We start from the raw sequence: 10,321 nt of genomic DNA, 5'->3' as shown, positions 1-10,321 counted from the left end.
TTTGCCTTTACCCATCACAAAGATTAGCGGAAATTTGAACCGTGTCCATCTAATCGTAAGTGTGCGTGTATGTGCGAGATCGCGAAGTCTGCGTGATCAATAAATGTTTCCCCGTTTCGATTAATAGAGAGAATATTCATTTGGAAACGTATCTGGCTGTGTTAGTCTGTTTTAAGTTATAATTTACCCCGATGATATATTTAAAGTACAATGAGTTGTTTGATCTACACCGAGTATTCAGACACCAGGAACACCAAACACAACATATGTTACGGAGCTAGGTAATAACGAAGGGAGGGCTTTGATATCGCGAGCATGCGCGTTTGAATAGTCCGGTTTCAGTTTATCCTTGCTGCTTGGTAAGTTTTCCCTAAAATGCAAGCAAAAATAGAGAAAAGCATCTCGTCTTTTTTGTGTCCCCATGCATTTAGCTTCGGGAATAGTGTGATGCTATCAGTCAGCAACTGTATTTCCTCATAATCCCTTAAGTGTAAATTCACCATTGTTATTCTGCTAGTTTTCTATGCGATAGCCATGCATAAGAGGGGTGAAGTTTGGACGCCCTCCCCTGGGTATCCCTTGGAAGGGTTCAAAGTTCAACCGTAAAGTACTTCCATAACAGTGTTGTTTTGAAATTCTCTTAAAACTTCTTTTTCCTTTACTCCGTTTTCCCCGTTGGTGTTGAATTACGTGTCAAAGAGAACCAGTTGGAGAGAAAATCAATATAATTTATAAGGAGGGATATCAGCGGTTTTATCACAGCCATACTAGATTTTTTTGTTTGGGGAGGGGATGGGGTTGTTTCTGATGCACACCAATAGGTGTGTTTTATTTAATGACATCATTAATTTCTTTTGTTTAAGATGTGATTATCTATCGTTTGAAAGCCATTTAACACATCCACTACACACAGTCAAAGACACATTTGATTCAGATTTATTTTCAAGAAAACAAATTTCAGAGCACCTGCAAAGATAGTTATTCCGAACTTTTTTACTAGTGGTAATAGGAGGTTACCCTTTTTCAATGTTATCACAGTAAATCAGAGAATGGTGTTATTTATAAGAGAAATCTGACTGTTTTTACTTGTTACAAGACAATGAAAAATGAAAGAATTTGGTTCTCGCTGATAGGAATAAATGTCATCGCAGTGACCTACACGATAATTGAATGGAACCTTACTGTTTACTTCTATTGCCGTTAGATAACACATTTCGTTGATGTATGACATTTGTGGTTACACAACAGAGTCACGTTATTTATTCCAAGGACAGGGAATAATGCCCGTTAGTGCTACAAACAATAAAACTAGTATTTAACTTAAAAAAGATAAAGTAATTTAGCGATACATTTTAAAGGAAATTGAAAAATATAGTTCGTCTACATATCACTGTATCTATCTACCTGCCCATCCGTCTGTCCGTCCGCCAGTCTATCTACCTACTTGCTTGCTCATTTGTTTGTCTATCTGTTTATGTGCATGTGTGTGTGTGTGTGTGTGTGTGTGTGTGTGTGTGTGTAGAGTGGGACAATTCATACTTTGTTTTAATTCGATTCGATACATTAAAGTAGGCTTTTCGTCATAAAAACAAGAGTTGCAATAATTTTAGCTGAAAAGGCAAGCCTCATTCCTGACCAAACTTTGTGGATGGCTAGCAGAAAATGCAAATTATATACATTAATCAAACTTTGTGGATGGTCTGGTGTTAAGACAAACAAATTACGCTACAAGACATGCTAAACTGAGCATTTTGTCCAAGACTGTTTCACAAAATCACTTCTGAGGGTATAAAAGATGATTTAGTAGAATTTAGCCAGAAATCGCAAGTGAGCAAACTATTTTGAGTGTCGATGATTATAATTTGTTTATCTGGATATATCGGGAAGAAGAAATTCAATAAGATAATACGGTGTTTGTAGATTGGTAATGCAATTGTCTCTTTCGTCTAGATTACAGACTTTCCCACCAAGTTTCAAAATAAAGAGATACACGTGTATTATGAAAGTCATTTAACTATTTTGGTCGCTTCTAGCTGTATACTTTTAAGTCTTTTCGACCATTTTTTCCCTTAATCTATAAAAGAACATGCACAACAGACTACACAGACATATTCCACAATGAACCAGGTTTGTGTTGGGCAAATTGTTACAGTTTCAGAAGGCATATGCAGACTTATAATAACATTTTGTAGTAAATATATCATTTGCGGTATCGTTGCCAGTTATTAATAAGTCTATCCAATTAGCTTTTGCTTTCAGAACGTTGAATGTACTTAAATCATCTTTGCTTTAAATACCGTCACGGCTCATTTAGTTCGCTTGGAGATTCTCGATTAGTTTTCGAAACGGTAGTTGGATGCATAGTTATACCACTAGACACCAAGACTGGATCAAGAAAGATTCTAACAGTAAAATTAATTATTACGGGGACTGTTATCGCGTTTAGTAGATTATATCTGGTTATATCATCGGTTTAATTTGGCCGAAATAGAAGGTCTGAAGAAATCAGTTTTATAATCTCCCAACAATGATATATACTCATACGGATAGCTTATGATATCGGTCGAAGATCTCCCAACAACCATATATGCTCATACGGGTCGCTTATGATATCGGTCGAAGATCTTCCAACAATCATATATGCTCATACGGGTCGCTTATGATATCGGTCCAAGTTACAAAACTTTCCCAGAAATTAGTACGTGATTGGTTTGATGTATTGGTCAACAGGTACTCCGAGTGCATCATAACACCCGTACACATAAGCTGAATGGAATGACACCCAATGTTGGCATTGTTCAGCCGTTTACTAATTAATATATGGGAAACATATGCCATAATTCCACCTTCATTACAGTTTCTGGTTCTATTTTTTTTTTTTTTTTTTTTGTTAACTGAGGAACTGACATTTCATTCATTTGGCTAGAACAATGCTGATATTGAACAACATTACTCATTTGAGAAGAATTTTAATAAGTCAACATTATTTGATAATGGAGATGTATTCCCATAAACATATTCAATTAAATAAAATATATTTAAAAAAATTATTTCAATATTACTGGTTTCGTATTATCACTTTTGTTTCGTTGTTAACTTTCTTACTCTACATTATCGTGGCATCACTTTGCCTTAAAAGCTAACTTTAATTTTCTTTCATGAACGTCTTCAGTGAAAGTAGTACCCAAAATTTCTCGATGTGTTACAATCCCCCCCCCCCCAAAAAAAACCCAGACTAATATCGCATGGCCATTCTACAGCCAATCACAATGTAGAAACTTTGTCCAATCTAGAAAAAAAGAAAGGGAATTACTGTGCCACGATGAAACAATTAGACGTCGCCCGGCCATTTCCATCGAGGCAAGATATAACCTCGAATGTAGCCACATGAAAATTTGGTGGGTTTTATGGTTCTACTCCGACAGAGTGCACTGCTTATGTCGCGACAGAAAAGGCCGACAATGTGAGGATTGTGACTTTGTCCCCTTCCACCGCCTTGCACCACATGAACCAAAGTAGATGTAAATATAGTTCTCAGCGAATTACATGCGATATTTTTATCGACTTCAGGGAAAAGGCCTAGGATGTTCGGAAACGCTTGACCATTCTGATTACCTCTACAATTTCTGTTAGACAAAAATATGCCTCGGATATATGTCGGCGCAGTAAATCTGTTCGCCAGAAATTTTTTCTAAGCAAAAACAAGAAAGCACGGTTTATTTGGCTGACCTCTGCTACTTCTACGATTGGACTGACTGTAGGACTGATCGAGATGTTGCGAATGCAAAAAAAAAAAAAATAGTTCAGTGCATTCGAAATTCCTAGGTCGTTTCTTGTTTCGAAATAACCAAGGTGGTCCGAAAGGCAATCTGAACGGATCGTGTCATTTCCACAAAACTTCATCTCTGAAATACTTCTGAAATTGTTCGATACATGAGAAAGATATATCGTAAAAAAGTACAAATCACTGAAAAATGATTGAGAACCGTCACACGCTAAAGCAAGCTAGGCAACAAAGAACCATTCCAAAAGCCAGTTTTCCACCGGTAATTAGTAGAATCTGTGACTTCCGACTGGTTTATTAGTGACGTTATTCATACAAAAGCGACTTCATTGCCGAGAATCTTATCCGCTGTTTTCACGTGACTTCACAAAACGTGCATACTTCCATATCCGCCATCTTGATTCTCTAGCCATGCAAACCGGCACCTAACAACATTGTTCTTCCCACATAATTATGAAGGCATTTTTTTGTGCCAGGATATCCTAATACATCACATTCTGTTGTGCATGTCAAATGCAAGAGACCAAATGCGTGACTTTTCTCCTTCTTTCTTCAAGTAAAACACTGAAATTTCAACTATCTTTGTTATTCTTTCAAAAACAAATAGATCCTTCAATAAAGTGGCGCATAAACAAATGGATACACAAACAATAGAAACATGTAATGATTTTCAATTTATATGGGCTGAAACAAATTATTGGTTATAATTCAAGTTAAAAAGCCAATCGTTAATATATAAGTTCGCATTTCTAACAGCATTTCAAGAAGAATCGGTTTTGACATTAGGCATGCTTCGTTACGCAAATGTTTCGTTTTAATACACTAAAGATGAAACTTCTTTGAACGGTTATAGCTTACATTCAGTATCATCCTACGTCCGCCATTTCCACCACAAATACAATATTTGAACGAACTTATTAAATTGATTTATCAGCTGTCTTTGGCACAAGTACATATTTTCGCATAAAGTATTTGTATTTGTACATAAAAGTTCTGGCATAATACAAATGCTATGAAATTATATTTCCGTAACTGTTATTTTTCCCCGAAGATCATTGTCCGGCAATAGTCTTTCAAGGTGACAAGCTTAGGGACATCATATAAAATACTTGTAACAAAAAATAATATTGTCTGTTTTTTTTAAAAAAAGTATAGCTGCATTTATATTTGATAGCAATATGCTCGATTACGGTTCAACTTCACTTTTCTCTTTCGATATAAGCCAGGGAACTTAGTTTGATTTTTATTTTCTTGCTATAGGGGCACATAATTTCAAGTATAATCTATGTATCGTTTTGATTAAGTAAATATCCTTATCGACAATCAAATCAGATTATTGTCTTGAATATACGTGATGACTCGTGTCGATAAATGTTTGTTAGGGGCTCAAAATGTCAGCGTAAGGTACGTGCGCGTTGCATTGTGGTTATTTGCGTACACAATTGTGACGTCTGTGAAAACAACCTAAGTCATTTCAACCCACCCACCAACCCCACCAGCAGCGAATGATTGGTAGCTTGACACCAGCACAGCCCGAATGACATCTTTTAATTCTGTGCAAAACAATAAAAGATGGTTGGTGGGTAATAATTAATTGATCTCACGACCATCAGAAATATGCAATAGTTGTCAGCACAAAAAAAGAAGAAACCCCCCCCCCCCACAAAACTACGATACCTCTATGGAATAATTTCACCATGTTCAGTAACGCGTTCATGTTGTCATCTCAGTCGAGTCACCCATAATGGATGCAAGGCTGGTGTGTGACGTACAAATGACATCATGTCCGGACTAATCCATAGACTAATAAGGTTATATAGCCTTAGGTCTTTCTTTCGAATACGTACATACTACTTAAGACCTTCCCTCGTATTAGCCTTGGGCCTTATTACCTTGATCCCGCCCTGGATGATCTTACTTGGTAAACACGGCACATACATATTTACAGGCGGCTTTTGTAATATTTTGTGTTTCCAATCATTGATGGAAAGACCCCATCGTCTTCTGAGGGGCGTATAATGCACCGTTCCCGGTAAAGGCCTAATTCACGAATGATAAATATTTTCGGGAAAATAAAATTACTGGGGTTTTCTTCCGATATACAAAGTTAATTGTCTGATAATAAGAACCATTCTACGCAGTGTTTAAAAATAAACAAGCAAACGGAGAAACGGAAGGCGGAAATTAAATTACTTTAAAAATCCTGCATTCAAATCAGTTTTTAAAGTCCGCTTCCCTGTATACCTGGTATAATTTTCCTAATACGTTCCCTCGTGCAATAGACTATAGACGAAAACCGCAGCTTGTGACTTCCTTGATTACAACACGTGGACGAGTGATCAGCTCCGGGATTATTTAAACACCTGATATTTATCGTAGTATATCCTGGCATGGCGAATAACATAGCTTTCACCACTTACTTTTCAACATGTTTACATCGTTAAGGTAAGACCATGTTTTCACCCCTTATCTTTATTTTTTTTTTTTGCTCCTTCTTTTCCTACTCCTCCTTCTTCATCTGAGAATCATTATGGAAGGGCAAGATTGGCATTTTAAAGATAAAAATTACTCTTGTTCACACTCATGGGTGTCCGCAGCATAGGTCATTGGGGTCACGTGATCCCCCATGGAAATCATACTGCAAATAATCATGTAAATGAAGCTGAAAATATGTCACAAGATTCTTTTCAACGCTTAGTAAATAATAGCTTTAGCTTCAGACTGCTTACTATCCTAACTACGCAACTAACTCTCCTGGCCGTGACTGACTGACCCCCCCCCCCGCACAAAATCCTGCGGGCGCTCATTTTCACACTGTTTGGGGAAAATCTAGAACAGCTGTAATGAGAATGAGATCGACCATTAGGTACATTTCTGGGAAGCTAAGCAAATGATTTAAATGATAGACTGTGACCTATATTTCGGCAATATGGGTCGCGTTATGTAGAATAATGGCTTCTTATTTAATCTTGTCAAAGGATCTAACGGGATACAAGCAAAGTAAACCTTTTTTGGACGGAATAAGAGATTCTCAATCAAAGTCGGATGCCAGTGAACATGCTAAGCTAAAATTACAAATCACAAATACGCTAATAAACTTCACTTTTCTATCGATATTAGTTTTAGGTTCCTCCTTTCCCATCCCGTTTAGATCTTTGTCCAGTTTTGTTGGGAAGTCAGGGCGCGTTCCCTATCGAAACACGAAATTCACTGAAATTATGCGATAGCGGCATAGGTTAGCTGCTTTAAACTTGGGCTACCGAAATTATGCGATAGCGGCATAGGTTAGCTGCTTTAAACTTGGGCTACCGAAATTATACGATAGCGGCATAGGTTAGCTGCTTTAAACTTGGGCTACCAAAAATATGCGACACTGTGTCTTAGACTATCTGCTTGAAGTTGATAAGCAGAATATTCGTGTTTTCAGACAAGTGGTATTTTTAATAATCCGACATCTGAGTCGATAATACTATATTTACGCATTCGAAACATCTCGGCTATTTCTGCAAGAGAATCAATATACCCTTGAACTGTATGCTGGCGTATTAATATTTAATTTGTTCGTCGGAATCTACACCAAAATAAAAAGAAATCGAAACCTGTTAGGTCCACCTTGGTTATTTCTACGTTTGGTGGACTGAAGAATTGACCAAGAAGTTACGAATGAAAAAAAAAATATTTCGATTCATTCGCAACTTCTTAGTCAATCAGCTTTTATCAGTTGCCGAGGTGGTCCAAATGGCATTATTTCTAGATATGATCCCTGCGCACATATTCTAATTCCCCATTCACGATGTGTTAATTTCGATTGGTCAGTTCTGTACATAGTTTGTTTGTATCACGATATCCTTTGAAGGCTGTAAAAAAAAATTTCAAAAATAACACAGGCCGCAAGACTGACGATCACCTGACCATGCAGTATAAGAAATGATAACGTTCGATGTCCAGTCAGTAAAAACTGACCAAATCAATTTTAATTGGTTAATACGAATGAGAAGATAAATATTCTAATTTTATTCAAGCATATAATTTCGGCATGCCACAACTGCGTGGTTTCAGCTAATGTCACGTTTTCGAGAGGGAACTCTACCAGAGCGCCACCTCAATCTAGCTGACCAAATATATACACGGGATGCGAAACATCAAAGGAAACTGCTAGCTCTTAATGCTCGTTTTGTCGTTTTGACGAAACGTGAAGTCATTCCGACATATGCCATTTTTTTTGTGATGGGAAGGTATTGTCAAAACATAATGATAACATTTGAACGAATTGGTTCGATCACTTCTTCAATCCAAAATTTTGAATGGTCCAAGCATCTAATCTTATCGCCCACTTGATTTAAGTTTTGAATACAATTATCAATACTCAAAATATTGACAAAAAATCTTTTTTTTTAAAGAAACTTATCCTATAATTAATTGACAATAATTGACTTTTATCGTGCTCAAGCACAAATAATCGCTTACGTCATCAGATATGTAGGCACGCACTTGACGTATTTCACAATGCCCTTAACACTTACTCCACGTGTATTCTGAATTATTATCGAGGAGCTGCTATGCCACTAACGTTTGGATGATAGCTGTATAGGAAAAATAAAAATGTTAAATGGGGGAAAGTAGGTGGGAATAAATTCAGTATATCACATTAAAACTACGTTTTGTTACATTTATCTGATAGGGAAGAACGTAAACAATTAAAAGTACAGTGGATGCGTTGTTTTCTTTATTTACCAAAGTGGAATTGTTAAATATAATTTTTCATTGTTATCGTATTCGTTCAGGTTCTCGGAATCTTGAGAGACAAGAAGTTAGTGGGTTGTTTTCGCTGGACAACAATTTCGCACAAATTATCTTATACCACTGTGGCGTGAGGGGTTGTTATGCCGTCACTGTGGTGGGCGTGGGGTGGGGTGCTTCCAATATTTATTTCAATTATTACAGAAGTCCCACCCAGCTCGATTTTGGTTGGAAGTTAAATGAGTGAAAGATAGATGTAAAGCTCCGAGCCCCCAGCCAGCAATGCCGACGGTTAATTGATTAAATATAAAAAAGTGAAATTCAACTAATAACAATTTAATGACAATTCAATAATCAATTGATTAAAATTTCCTAAGTACTCTCCTTCCGCTCGATCCTGTGATATCCTAAGGCATAATTTGATTTGTAGTGTGAGATGGCTTTCCACCTGTCCTTGTATTCTACTCATCTGTGTATTCTTCTCTCCTATCTCTTCAACTCCTTCTCCTCTTCCTCCCGACTTTCTCCAAAATTCCTTATCTCCTCGACTTTTCTATTCAGATCCTCCTTCTCCACTTTCTCCTCCTCGACTCCTTTTCCTCCTCCACCTTCTATCCATCTTCTCTCCACCGACTAGAATTTGTCGACTCCGGCTGTTCTGCTAGTCTCACTTCCGTCTCCCTTCTTAGAGATTCGGTACTCAACTGAACCGGAAGTTCTGTCCCCCAAAAAGCTTCCTGTGAAAACATAAGGGCGTTACACTATTTTCCTTAGCCCTCTCATCTAACACTAGACACAGCCTATCATCAGATAACGGCTATTAAATTTCTCCGGTCACGCATTCATTCACATCGAAATACAAATACATTCTTATATGGTAAAACAACGTCGTAATAAAAGCACGCTATGAATTACTTCTCATACATACATCAATAAATTGTGTCACATCAGTACATATTCCTAATCCCATTATACTAAACAATATCACAACAATCAGACGCATTTCTTTATATTACAACCCATACAAAGTACACAAATGTTCAAATGTCCATGTCATGATATATCCATACATCCATATTAACTTACCTTACACACTTCAACCATTTCGCAAATTCTCAATTCAAGCATGTGTAAAATCTAATATATCACATGAATAAATGCACTAGTTTACTGCTAAGTAACATAATAGCGAATTACAACCCCACCCTAAAACAAAAACAACACACATAAACCAAAAACACAAGACAAAACAAAACATAAATAAATAAAAAACAAAGAATATAAATGTACACATTTTATCCCCAAAGTTATCCTTCATCTAAATTTAATTAGTTGCGCTTTCAGACGTTAGTATTGATTACACTAACAAAATTATTTTTCCTTTTTAAAAAAAATGATCAAAGTTAGTTTGCTTTGGAAAAGTTTAAGCTATTTCTCTAGCACAAGGGATCAGCCATTTCTTTAGGCAGTGTGTTGTTTCCCCTCCCGACCCATATAAAGAAATTTCAGCCACAGTACATATATTGAAGTATACCAACATTTGTACAGTGTGCTGTTTTAAATGCAAACCGTAGACCAGTCCCGGTTTGTTGACGTACTTAATGACCGTAGAGCGGAATCTAATGTATGTATTATATATATCAGTCGTTTGTCATCTGTTCCTGTGATGTAGGAAGCAGGTCGAAAACCATGTTAAAAGTTTAACTTGTATATTTCATCACTATTTTGTGCAATATAATGAACAATGATGTGTACTATTACGTGGAAGAGAAGTCGAAATCGTGTTATGATTTTAAG

This window comes from Sinohyriopsis cumingii, unplaced genomic scaffold (genome assembly GCF_028554795.1).
Source record: "Sinohyriopsis cumingii isolate HCF-2022 unplaced genomic scaffold, ASM2855479v2 utg002173l, whole genome shotgun sequence".
Lineage (NCBI taxonomy): Eukaryota > Metazoa > Mollusca > Bivalvia > Unionida > Unionidae > Sinohyriopsis > Sinohyriopsis cumingii.
Note: the sequence above shows the minus strand (reverse complement) of the source record.